This window comes from Salvia hispanica, chromosome 2, assembly GCF_029641045.1.
Source record: "Salvia hispanica isolate PSC_SH4W2 chromosome 2, Shi_PSC_v1, whole genome shotgun sequence".
In the NCBI taxonomy this organism is placed as follows: domain Eukaryota; kingdom Viridiplantae; phylum Streptophyta; class Magnoliopsida; order Lamiales; family Lamiaceae; genus Salvia; species Salvia hispanica.
In genome coordinates, this window is record NC_142693.1 from 16,252,434 (window position 1) to 16,266,942 (window position 14,509).

Below are 14,509 nucleotides of genomic sequence, written 5' to 3' on the forward strand. Positions count from 1 at the left end.
TGTCCTCTATTCATTTAGGTTGATTTAGTCTGAAAAAAATAGAAAAAGTCAATAGACCTTGAGGTAGTATATAAACATAGATTTGTTAAGTCAATAGAAAAAATATCTCTCTCTTATTTTACCAGTCATACATTTAAATTCGTGTCGTTTTAAAAGAAGCTGGAGGTAGTATATAAACATAGATTTGTTAAGTTGGTTGGGTTGGCTCATGCAAACCTCACTCATTCAGCTTGAGGCCTGGTTTGGCTCAGGTCCACGGACCACGATTGAAGTTGGTTACATTGTGCTGACTTTCTTTTTGTACATCCGAATAATTAAAGTCCAATCTAACTCAGACCAACTTGATCATAAATGGATTTAGACTTGGGTGTGTAGAAAATTATTAGTACATATTTTAAATTAGAAATAGTTATATTTGGAGGATTAAATTATCTATAAGATCGTCTGTTTTCAATTGTAATTCATATATGAATGAATACAAAATACTCTTTTCATCCATCATTAATCGTCCCAATTTGCTATGTTTGTTCGTCCATGAATAATTATACTATTTGTTCCGTCCCGCCATAAGCGATGTGGAGTACTTCTTTTAAGCAGGAGATTTAGAAAAATTACACTAATATTAAATACTTTAAGATAAGTAAAGTGGAAAAGTTATAGGCGGACAAAGGGAGTAATTGAGATAAGTATAATTAAAATTAAGTTAAACTTATTTTATAAATTGTTACTCCAATATATGATTAGTAGTTTTCGTTCATATATAGGGTGAAACTGAAACTCGTTTCAATCAGTGTGTTTAACTTAAACCCATTCCATTTTACTACTTAGCCAACACTACAGGCTGGATCGGTTAGACCTAGTTGTCAAGTGTATATAAGAGCATCCACAATAGCGGCTAGCGCACTTGCTAGCCGATTCGCGTCGCTAGTCAGTCGGCTAGTCGAACCATTGGAACCGGCCAGTGGCATTTTGGCGAAAAAACAGGGGAGCGCACGCCGATTTCCAGGCGCTCGCCGATGCGCTGGCCGCCATTGTGGCGTGGCGATCGGCGAGCGATCGGACAGCGTATTTTTTTATTTTTATTTTTTTTGAAATTTTTTGAAACACTATATATACACGATTTTAGTTTCATTTTCATTTGCACCACTTGTTTTAACGAGTTTTCTCTCTCTCTCTCTCTCTAAATTTCTGTACAAGAGCAACATCGAGCGACGAGTAACGCGGGTGGTAGTGGTGGGGATGCTGAGGAGTACGTACGGCGGATGAACGAGGCTATAGAGGCCTACATGAACCGCGAGATAGAGCAGTACATGCAAAGGGTCGAACAGCAGGCGGTACCTCGCCCTCGACCCGTTGTCCACCGCCGAACAGTGATTGATCGGGATCATGTAGCTGCACATCACCGGCTATATGACGACTACTTCGCACCGGACCCGCGGTTTAACGCAAACATGTTCAGGCGGTGTTTTAGAATGCGCAGGGAGTTGTTTATGCGTATCGTTGACGCTTTGGAGCGTCGATATCTGTATTTCCGCCTCAGGCACTATGCGGCTGTCACACCCGGCCACACCCCTATTCAAAAGTGCACAGCGGCAATCAGGCAGTTGGCCTACGGAGGCGCGGCAGACATGTGGGATGAGTACCTCCACATCGGTGAGATGACTGCTCTGGAATGTCTGAAATTTTTCTGTCATGGCGTGATTCAAATTTTCGGTGATTAGTACCTTCGAAGCGCTACCCCCCAAGATTGTCAGTATCTGATGCAGATGCACGGGGAGCAGCATGGGTTCCCCGGGATGTTAGGCAGCATAGATTGTATGCATTGCGAGTGGAAGAACTGTCCAACTGCCTGGAAGGGGCCTACACGACCGGCTACAAGGGAAAGAATCCCACGATGATCCTCGAGGCCGTAGATGATTACCGACTGTGGATCTGGCATGCGTATTTTGGGGTAGCCGGGTTGAAGAACGACCTCAACGTCCTCAACTCGTCGCCCCTCTTCAACGAGAAGTGTCAGGGCATCGGTCCGGCCGTCTCATTTGTGGCCAACGGCAACCGGCATGATATGGGCTACTACTTGGCGGATGGGATATACCCTAGGTGGCCTGTCTTTGTGAAGACGATCAGGCACGCAAATGATGACAGGAAGGCCTACTTTGCGGAACAGCAGGAGTCGGCGCGCAAGGACGTGGAGAGCGCGTTTGGTGTACTCCAGTCTCGATGGGCGGCAATTAAGGGTCCAACGCGTTTGTGGGATGTCAAATGCATTGCTGATATAATGTACGCCTGCATTATCATGCACAACATGATCATCGAAGACGAAGACGTACAACTGACTACTTGGGCCAATGAAGATACTGATGCAGCCGGTCCAAGCCACGGCGTGGCCACCCCCAACGTACGAAGGGGGGTACCTCACGATGAAGCCGGCCGTCTCCAGGTACATGCCGACATGCGCCAAATTGATACTCATATTCAACTCCAAAAGGATATAATTGAAGAGTTGTGGGCACGAAAGACTGCACGGTGATAGTTTTTTTCTTTATTATGTAATTTTTTTTTAAATGAATGTACTTTTTTAAAAATGAAATTAATGAATTTTCCCGTATATGTCTCGTAAATTTAATTCCGTAATTTATCGTAAATTTAATTCCGTAAATGTAGTTGTTTTTGAATTATTTTTATTGCGGCTAGCCAGTGGCTGGCCTTAAGCTAGCCTATTTGATTAAAATGATGATGTGGCAGGTGGATTTTTAGTGTTGATGACGTGGCAGGGAGAGAGAGTGGTTGGCCTATGGCTGGCCTATTGCCATTGTGGATGCTCTAAATGAGTCAGACAAGAAATGAAAGAACTAAAGACATTTACTCCCTCCGTCCGTGAAATGTTGTCCAGTTTTGCTATTTTGGTCCGTCTGTGAAAAGTGTCCACTTTACTTTTTTTCTATTTTTGGTACATGGACCCCACTTTCTATTAACTATTTACACTCACATTCTATTATAAAACTAATATATTAATATGGACCCTCGTTCCACTAACCTTTTTAACTCACTTTTCTTCACATTTCTTAAAACTTGTGTCGAGTCAAATTTGGATAATATTTTATGGACGGAGGGAGTATTTTAGTAGGTTATGTAAGAAAAACGTGAGGAAATTTGGAAAGCTTTAAGCTTTTCATTTTCCAAGTCTCTTGGCCTTTCATATGATGTAACCTCCAATAAGTTTATGAGGTGGCTTAATGCCGAGACCTCTCGTGTGGCCACTTCTATCCTATAAATAGGTGTGGATTTGAGAGATGAGAACACACCAACAATCATTCTCTCTTCTCTCTAAGCTCAAGCATTCTAGTTCGAATCTTAGGAGCACTACATTGCTCGGTTCTCGCCTCCAATTCAAGTTCGCTGGAGCCTACGAGTTTGAGGTGCTTCAACTCGGTAGGAGGAAAGTCGTTTCATCTTTGGGGACGTTGCGTCAATCCGTGAGCACTAGCCGGGGCGTATCTCGACTCGACTTGAAGAAGACAATAGTTTGCATCTTGTTCTCTTATTGTTTTTCTTTTGTTTTATTTACCTTCTAGTTTTGGTTCTTTTGTAATAGCAAGAGTTGCCCGTGTAAAGGCTACACTATTTCCAACAATCGCAAGACGAGACAGTGTACTCTTGCCGAAATCATGTCGACCGAAGCTGGAGGGAACGGAAACAACAACATTGGATCGTCTTCTGCATCCGCTAACACCTCAACGATGGCACCTGTTTCGACTTCAAGGGTCATGGCTCAAGCTGACAAGCCTGAAAAATTCAAGGGCTTGGATTTCAAGCGTTGGCAACAAAAGATGCTGTTTTACCTAACTACGTTGGGTGTTGCTAATTTCCTCAAGGAGGATGCTCCAACTGTACCGGAGGAGGAGATGGACTTTAATATCCAGGCTGCCTATGATGTTTGGCATCAAGGAGATTTCTTGTGCAAGAACTATATCTTGAACGGCTTGGGGGGCTATTCCATCTTTGCCGGGGCTAAGACCTCCAAAGCTTTGTGGGAGGCTCTTGACAAGAAGTATCGCGTCGAGGACGCCGGTACAAAGAAATTTGTAGTCGCAAAATTTTTGGACTACATGATGGTGGACTCTCGCTCTGTGGTAGAGCAAGCTGAAGAATTGCAAATCATTATCCATGATGTCCACGCTGAAGGGATGGCCTTGCCAGACCAGTTTGTTGTTGCATCAATGATCGAGAAGCTTCCTCCGTGCTGGACAGATTTCAAGAACTATCTAAAGCACAAGAGAAAAGAGATGAAGCCAGAAGACCTGATTGTCCGTCTTCGTGTAGAAGAGGATAATAGGCATTACCATAAGAAGTCAGGAGGGCCTGGACATGCCAAGGCAAATCTGATGGAGAAGGGAGGATCTTCCAAGCGTCCCCGCCCAAGGGAAAATGACAAGGGCAAGGGGAAGGTAGCTGCTGTCCGAAAGTTTGAAGGCAACTGCTTCAACTGTGATAAGCCGGGCCACATGGCGAAGGACTGCCGAAAGCCTAAAAGGATGAAATTCAAGAAGAGTGCTAACATGGTCGAGAGAGACTTCAACGATGATGACTTGGCTGTTGTGGTTTCTGAAGTGAACCATGTTGACAATCCGAAGGCTTGGTTTGTTGACACCGGAGCTACTGTGCATGTGTGTTCTGATCGTAGCCAATTTTCGACCTACAAGCAAGTAGAAGGGAAGAAGCTCCACATGGGAAACCAAGACTCGTCTGAAGTTGTTGGGATGGGAGAAGTGAAGCTCTTAATGACATCTGGTCGTGAGCTGAAGCTGAAGGATGTGCTGCATGTCCCAGACATCCGCAAAAATCTTGTTTCTGGTAGTTTGCTTGTTAGTCATGGCTTTAAGCTTGTGTTTGATTCTGACAAGTTTATGTTATCCAAGTTTGGTACTTTCCTTGGAAAAGGTTATCTTTCCAATGGCTTGTTCAAACTTAATGTAATGGCCACTGGTCGTGTACCGAATCAAGTGAATGATAATAAGAATGCTTCTTCGTCTTACTTGCTTGAGTGCTCTGATTTATGGCATAAAAGATTGGGACATGTTAATCTAAATGCTATAAAAAGATTAGTAAATCTTGATTTACTAAAAGTTGATGAGTTTAATTCACAAAAGAAATGTGAAGTCTGTGTTAAAGCAAAAATGACCAAGCTGCCGTTCCGCTCGGTAGAACGGAGCACCAAACCTCTAGAGTTGATCCATACAGATATATGTGATTTAAAATTTGTGCAAACTAGAGGTGGTAAAAAGTATTTCATCACATTCATTGATGATTGCACAAGGTATTGTTATATTTACTTATTAAGAAGTAAAGATTAGGCAATTGAAGCGTTTAAAGACTTCAAAAATGAAGCCGAAAATCAACTTAATTGTCGAATTAAGTGTGTTCGAAGTGATAGAGGTGGTGAATATGTGGCGCCGTTTGCAGAATTATGTCATGCAAGTGGTATAATTCACCAAACCACGGCTCCATATTCTCCTCAGTCGAATGGTGTTGCTGAACGCAAAAATTGAACACTGAAAGAGATGATGAATGCTCTGTTGATTAATTCAGGTTTACCCCAGAACATGTGGGGGGAAGCTTTGCTAACCGCAAATTACATCTTAAATAAGATTCCACTCAAAAATAGGGATGTGACTCCTTATGAATTGTGGAAGGGAAAGAAACCTTCATATACATACCTCAAAGTGTGGGGGTGTTTAGCAAAGGTACAAGTGCCGCCTCCAAAACAAGTTGCAATTGGCCCTAAACAGTCGATTGTATCTTTATTGGATATGCATTGAACAGTAGCGCATGTCGCTTCTTAGTTCATAAGTCAGCTATACCTAATGTAGCTGAAGTAACAGTAATTGAGTCAAGGAATGTTGTATTCTTTGAAAATGTGTTTCCTTGCAAGAAGCAAGATGATCATTCTAGTGAAAGAATGATGGATGAAACCACTAGTTCTAATTGTCCAAAAGTGACGAGGACAAGTCCCGAGGATGTAGAACCAAGACGTGGTAAAAGAGTTAGAGTTGCTAAGACTTTTGGTCCAGACTTCATAACTTTTATGTTGGATGGTGAACCAAAGTCACTATCAGAAGCATTGTCTGGCCCAGACGCAGTGTGGTGGCTAGAAGCTATCAACAGTGAAATGGAATCCATTATGCTAAATAACACATGGGTGTTAGTAGACTTGCCGGAAGGCTGCAAGGCCTTAGGATGCAAGTGGATTCTGAAAAAGAAATATAAACCCGATGGTACTATAGATAAGTACAAAGCTTGCCTAGTGGTGAAAGGCTTCAAGCAGAAAGAAGGGCATGACTTCTTTGATACTTACTCACCTGTTACGAGAATAGCTTCCATCCGGGTGCTTCTTGCGATTGCTGCGTTGCACAATCTTGAGATTCACCAAATGGATGTGAAAACTGCATTTCTGAATGGTGATTTGGAAGAAGAGATATACATGGAGCAACCTGAAGGGTTTGTTGTGCCTGGGCAAGAACGCAAGGTATGCAAATTGGTAAAGTCTCTTTATGGATTGAAGCAAGCGCCGTTGCAATGGCACTTGAATTTGACAATGTGATGTTGATAAATGGATTCACTATCAACGAGTGTGATAAGTGTGTTTACATTAAGAACACAGATGACGGGTTTGTTATTGTGTGTCTTTATGTTGATGATATGTTGATAATGGGCAGCAATAGTGCCATTATTAACGAGACAAAAAACATGTTGAAAAGAAATTTCGATATGAAAGATATGGGTCTAGCAGATGTGATTCTCGGAATCAAAATTTTGAGGACTAATGAGGGAATTGCCTTATCGCAATCTCATTATGTTGAGAAAATGCTTAAGAAATTCAACTCGTTTGATTATAAGCCAGCAAAGACTCCTTTGGAGCTCAATGTCCATCTAAGCAAGAATATGGGTGAGCCTGTTGCTCAAGAAGAGTATGCAAAGGTTATAGGAAGTTTGATGTTTATCACAAACTGTACTAGACCAGATCTTGCTTGTACGGTGAACAAGTTGAGCCGATTCACGAGCAATCCAAGCAAGGAACATTGGAAAGCTCTGTGCAGAATTTTGAGATACTTGAAGTATACTATTGACTTTGGATTGCACTACACAAGATATCCCCAAGTACTTGAAGGGTACTGTGACGCAAATTGGATCTCTGATTCAAAAGACTCATTTTCGACGAGTGGGTATGTGTTCACTGTGGGGGGTGGTGCCGTTTCGTGGAAGTCAGCAAAACAGACGTGTATTGCTCGCTCCACCACGGAATCTGAGTTTATCGCTTTGGATAAAGCAGGGGAAGAAGCCGAGTGGCTCAGAAATTTCCTAGAATGTATTCCATGTTGGAAGAAGCCAGTGCCCACAATAGTGATATACTGTGATAGTAAAGCAGCTATAGGTAGAGTACACAGTGGCTTCTATAATGGTAAGTCTTGACACATTCGTCGTAGACATAATACCGTAAGGCAGTTGATCACAAGTGGTGTTATCGCAGTTGACTATGTTAAGTCAGTGGATAACATAGCGGATCCATTAACAAAAGGTTTAAACAGTGATCAAATGCATAAATTGCTAAAAGGAATGGGACTGAAAACCACATCTTAAAAGATGAGTATAGTGGTAACCCAACCATACGATTAGAGATCCCATGGGATTGGTTCAATGGGAAACAAAGCTATAAAAATCTAGTTGTAACACTCAGAAGATTTTAATCTTCGCCCATTCTTCAGAAAGCATTGAGTGTTGTAACCTGCACGTGGTAAGAGGTTAAGTCTTTTGACTTTTAATGATTCTTTAAATCTCAGGGAGATGAAGTATGGCAAGATACTCATGAAAGAGTCACCTATGTAAGTGAGAAGTGGGGCCGCTTCGTGTGTGTGAGTCACTTATGAATTCCAAAGAGGTGTTCCATGGCCGAAACGGACACAAACGTGAGAACTGATGGAGTTGAAACAATATTGTGTTGATGCTATTGACTAGGCATACACCAAGGAGGAATAGTTCAAGGCACCGCGTCCACTAGCCCGCCGGTTTGTCCGATAGTGTTGGCTATGGAAGGTTCAAAACCACAAGTTACCTTTCCAAAGACAGTATCGTTTCTCGAGAACTGAGCAAAAAGTCTGCATACATGCATTTGTGTCTGGTGTTGGTTTAAGCTTGCAGCGCTCTAACCAATGTGGGGGATTGTAAGAAAAACGTGATGAAATTTGGAAAGCTTTAAGCTTTTCATTTTCCAAGTCTCTTGGCCTTTCATATGATGTAACCTCCAATATGTTTATGAGGTGCCTTAATGCCGAGACCTCTCGTGTGGCCACTCCTATCCTATAAATAGGTGTGGATTTGAGAGATGAGAACACACCAACAATCATTCTCTCTTCTCTCTAAGCTCAAGCATTCTAGTTCGCATCTTAGGAGCACTACATTGCTCGGTTCTCGCCTCCAATTCAAGTTCACTGGAGCCTACGAGTTTGAGGTGCTTCAACTCGGTAGGAGGAAAGTCGTTTCATCTTTGGGGACGTTGCGCCAATCCGTGAGCACTAGCCGGGACGTATCTCGTCTTGCGGAGAGAAGGTTACCTCGACTCGACTTGAAGAAGACAATAGTTTGCATCTTGTTCTCTTATTGTTTTTCTTTTGTTTTATTTACCTTCTAGTTTTGGTTCTTTTGTAATATGATACGAGCATATATTTATTAATTAGTTTTTGATTTACCTTTTATTTCTCATATTTGATTAGATATTATTAGATTTGTTTTAGGATATTCTTGTATCCCCACGTATTATAAATATGTGTGGAGTATTCCATAACATTCAATCAATAAGAATATCAATATTATCGTTCATTCTTTTCTCCATAGAGAGACAACCGTCGTGCTCGACGGGCACTCGCCCGCGACAGATATTTATCGATCGCCGATCTACGGACGCCGATCACCCCGATAGGAGGTTTATCCTATCAAATTGGTGCTTTCATCCCGAGCTCACCCTCCAAAACACCGATTGAATCACAGCTATGTCGCTGCCCGACGGGAATCCACCGCGCACAGCAACTAGCCACACCGATCAATCCATAGCTACGTTATTGCCCGACGGGAATCCACTCGCGCACAACTACTAGTTATACCATATCAAACCAAGCTGCGCCGCTGCCCGACGGAAGATGTTCCGCGCACAGCACCAGATTTGGTTGCCGAGTTCCCACCTTGAGGACAAGGTGGATTTCAACCATGGGGGAGTTGATACGAGCATATATTTATTAATTAGTTTTTTATTTACCTTTTATTTCTCATATTTGATTAGATATTATTAGATTTGTTTTAGGATATTCTTGTATCCCCACATATTATAAATATGTGTGGAGTATTCCATAGCATTCAATCAATAAGAATATCAATATTATCGTTCATTCTTTTCTCCATAGAGAGACAACCGTCGTGCTCGACGGGCACTCGCCCGCGACAGATATTTATCGATCGCCGATCTACGGACGCCGATCACCCCGATAGGAGGTTTATCCTATCATAATAGCAAGAGTTGCCCGTGTAAAGGCTACACTATTTCCAACAGGTTATAAATTGTATAGCTCGAAAGGTCTAATTGATTGATTGGTGTGATTTATTTTTATATACATTGAAGATAACCATGATGAATAGAATAAGTTTAACACGTTTCATCGAAACATGAATGGTTCACGTTAACCAAACCGTCATTTCTACCTCACACCAAAGAAATTAACATGATCTGTACGTATATGTCTGAATAGAAAAGTTTCTGTTATAATCATCGACCCTTATATATATTTGTTTCAAAATCAAATTGTTTTCATGTGGTTAGAATAAGAATCATGACACATAAATGCAATCAAAGTGCAGAATTTAAAGAATATAGATAACCAGGATTAGACCTTTTAAGCTGCTTCGTGGTAATTATTGCTTACATTCCTAGATATACATTTTATTTTGATACTTATAACACTTGCTCATTCATTGCCCATAAAAGTACTTCAGTTATTAAATTCATTACTATAATTTAAATTAAACCAGCTTTTTGTTCTGCAGAGGATAACGATATGATTGCCAGCATTTTCATCTGTTACCATACATTTCCAGTCATCCCCCACTTCTTCATTTTGGTTTTCTATTTTTTTAGTATCACAGAAGAAATTTCAGTAATTAATACAAAAGAATTAATTAATTATAGAAACAAGCCCTAAGAATTAGGAGCGCACATAGAAAAAAAGGTTGGCTGACCTTTATTAATTGAATCAATTTTCATATAGTTTAATAGGTATATAGATTTTTAGTATAATCATACAAAAAATTATATTACTACTAGCTAGTACTCCCTCCGACCCAAAAAAAATGTCACACTTGTGGGATGACACGAGATTTTAGGATGTTTTGTTTTCTGTGTTAGATGGAAAGAGAAAATTTAATATTTATATTATTGTGAGAGAGATTTTTTTTCTAAAAATGAAATTGTGACATCTTTAATAAGACAAATTAAAAAAAAGGAAGTCACACATCTTTTATGGGACGGAGGAAGTACTAGAAAACTTTGGTAAAAAGTATAATTAATAAAATTAAATCAGTAAACTTTAATTAATTAATGATATTGAATATCTTAAACACGTGAAAACAATTAGTTAAAAGGCTGCCCACATATTTGTAATTTGACATTGATCGAGTGAGCGTGGAATATTAAATTCTATAGTGGAATAAATTAATATACTGTAGGATTCAACCAAACGACAAAGAACTCAACATTTTCTTGTTGTTAAGATTTCTTTTGCAATCTGACAAGCTAGATTAGTTAGGTCATCTATCTATGAACTTGATGTCTAAGGATTGCCTGGCTACATCTTTCAGCCGGTATTCTATGGTTTTCTTTTGTGTTTAATCGACTTCTTCATTCACATTTCAATACTTAACAACCTATCTTTGGGATCTCGCTTTTATCTAACAATTCTTAATTGTTTTCTTCATCGCCAAATATTAAAGGCGGCTCTACGACGTCAAATAAATGAATACAATAACAAATCAAGTTGTAAATTTTATAAAAAAAATTTAGTAATATTTTCAATGTATTAAACTTAAATTATATAGATAAAATAAAATAGTCATTACTAAAAATTCATCGAACGATAATAGTGCTCACATAAAATATATATGAAATATCATTTACTAGATACAAATGTGCATATTGTTCAAAAGATAACACACAGACTTTAATCAGTTTCAGTACAAAATACTTAGTCACAAATCACAATACACATGATATGGTTACCACCGGTGTCGGTGCTTAAACACCTGCTCTTCCGTCCCACTCAAGATAATCACATTTTTGAGGGGCACGAGATTTTAGGAAATGTTGTTAGGTGGAATAAAATAGAGATGGAAAAGTTAGTTGAATATTTTAACGAGAAGAGAAGAGAAGAGAGGAGAGATGAGATTATTTTCTAAAAAATTGAAAAGTGATCATCTTGACTGGGACAAACAAAAATGAACAGGTGGTAATCTTGAATGGGACGGAGAGAGTATGTTTGAAGGATTACACTTTGTGGAAGAAAACACACACACATATATAAATGGACTCCATAAAAAAAATAGTAGTATATACATATACTCCCTTCGTGCTATAAAAATATGAACAATGAAACTGACACAAAAATTAATGCACAATTGATAAAGTAAGAGAGAAGAGAAGAAGGGTAGTTAAAGTAGTGGAGAGTGAGACCCACATTGTTATTAGTATTTATTGAATTCTAATGGTGGGTCATAGTGGTATAAATTGTAAATAAATTGATGAATACGAGTAATGAGTCGAGAACAACTTTCTATAAATAGACATACTTATATTTTTGTGGAAAGGACAAAAATGAAAAGTGCACATATTTTATAGAACGGAGAAAGAGAGTATATACTAGTGTTAAACTGCTACCTTTAAAGGAAGCAGAGCTAAGTGGGGGACAATTCTTAGTGGTGCACTAATATGGCTCTTATTCTCAGACTTTTCCTTTTCTATCCATAATACCAATGGATCTTCCCATTTTTGTATCAACTCACGAATATTCTGGATCTTTAATTTCGTTACTCTAAAAAGCTAAAGTTTAAACGTAAGTTATTATAAATCATGAGCGTCGAGTCATGCATGAATTAACTTCGAAAGATGATAACGTTTAATATCCTGGCTAAAGGATCGATTTTATCCCATCATTTTAATTAATTATCTAAAACTATCCTACTATTCAGGTAATTATAATTTACTAACGCTAATTATTTTTAGAATATCTTAAAAAAAATTCAGGTGATCGTTGTGGAAACCAAAAATATCCGTTTTATTTGGTTTGTTATTTCATCTGTCATATGTTACTCGCACTTTTCTTTTTAGGTCGCAAAATTGAGATTTATTTTTTAATATAATTAAATTAGTATTTTAAGTGTAATGAAATCACTTAATAAGATAACACTTAATTAACTATAATATATTTAATTAAATACCTTAATTCTTACTTAAAATAGAAAAACAGTATAAGTAGTTTGGGACGAGTCGAAATAGAAAAGTACAGATAACATGGGTTAGAGGGATTATTTGTTTTTATTATTTGGTTTGAACTTTGAAATTACACATCATACACAATTAATTATGGAGTATATACTACTACTACTACTAGATAAGATACATATATTTTCCGATGTCGATCCCTGAAAAAAAAATTGCGGGATATTTTATGTTCAAGAGTGAAACAATAACAACCATTTTTGGATAAATGCAACAAACGATATGACAAAAATGACCCTTTATTCTAATATTTTTTTGTAAGTAACATCAATAAGATCCATCTCATACTTGTTCATCAACAAAACTCGATATTCTTACATAGAAGTTTGGATGACTAGCTAGTAGTCGATGACAAATATAGAGTGAAAGTAGGTAGGTATTAGGATTAAATGATCTGGATATCAAGTACTCAACTGAACCTGAATGGTCATAATCTTGAACATTTATTTTTCTTGCAAAATGATCCGACAATTGTGGAAATCCCCATACCTTTTATATTGAGTTGTAATGACCACATTTATAACTTTAATCACATTTCCAGCTTCCAGAAGTTGTTCAGTTGCTTTCTAGTGACTCACCTAACCGTATTCAATCAATGTGAAGGTGTAAGCCTCTTTAAATATGATCAGTTTGAGTTGTAAATTCTATAATATTATGTTACCATTGTCTTCCTCTATTTCTATTTTTAGGAACTGATATGATGTATAGTCATTTTTAGATAGTATAAAGATAAAACTAGGCACTAACAAAGAAAAGTTGTAAAGATGGCATGATCATAACATTTTTTTTTAGAATTAGTCCTGATTATACTACTCCGTCCGTTCCACATAGAAGTCATTTCTCCTTTTAGTAAAAATTAACACATTTCTTCTAATTTATTTTACTCTCTCTTATTTTATTCTTTCTTCATCTCTCTACTTTTTATTATTTCCTACTTTATTCTTCATTTACTTAACTCACTTAACACAATTTTTCTTAAATTACATGCCGAAAATAAACTTCTTCACTACCGCAGAACGGAGGAAGTACTATTTTACACTAAATTAGGTTTAAGGTTCGTTGGGAGTTAAAAGGTTTTCAGTTTTTGAATTTGGTTTACATGTATTTTGTGTGTATATGCATTATATATAGGAGAGTTAAAGATATTTTTTAATTCATTTAACGATACTAATTTATATTTTTAAATATATCATCTACGCTAGGGCTGGTTATTCGGTCGGTTCGGTTAATAACCGATCCGACTTGTCGGTTAACCGACCTCAAAATGCCTTCAAAAAACTAACCGGAACCGACCCGATCTTCGGTTCGGTTACTTAATTAACCGACTCAGTTAGAACCGGTCGGTTCTCGGTTATAACCGAACTAACCGAATTGATTTAACTTATTCAAATGTTTATTTTGCATGATTAAGGTTGTGATAGATAACTCAACCTACACCTAATCACACTATTAGTTTATCATCGAAAGTTGAATTAACTATTTCACGGCCATCCTTCAATGATCAATCATTCAATTCAATGATTCAATCTATAATATATAAAATTCTGAAATTTTCTCACAAAGATTGTTAATTGATTTTGTGTATTCTCAATTCTACGCATTTTTGCATGATTGTAAAACCGAAAATGTCAAATTTTTTATCATTTTTTTTTGCATTTTAGTCATAATCATTCAATTTTATCCTACACCATAATAAATTAATTCAAATTAAAATAGACTTTTTTGACATTGCAAATTTGCAATATGAGACTTTGACAAAATTTAGAAGTAAATTACAGATGATTATTATGATTATTATTATTATTATTATTATTATTATTATTATTATTATTATTATTATTATCATTATCATTATTATCATTATCATTATTATTATACTCCTATTTACAAGCAATACATATATGATATATTTTTTAG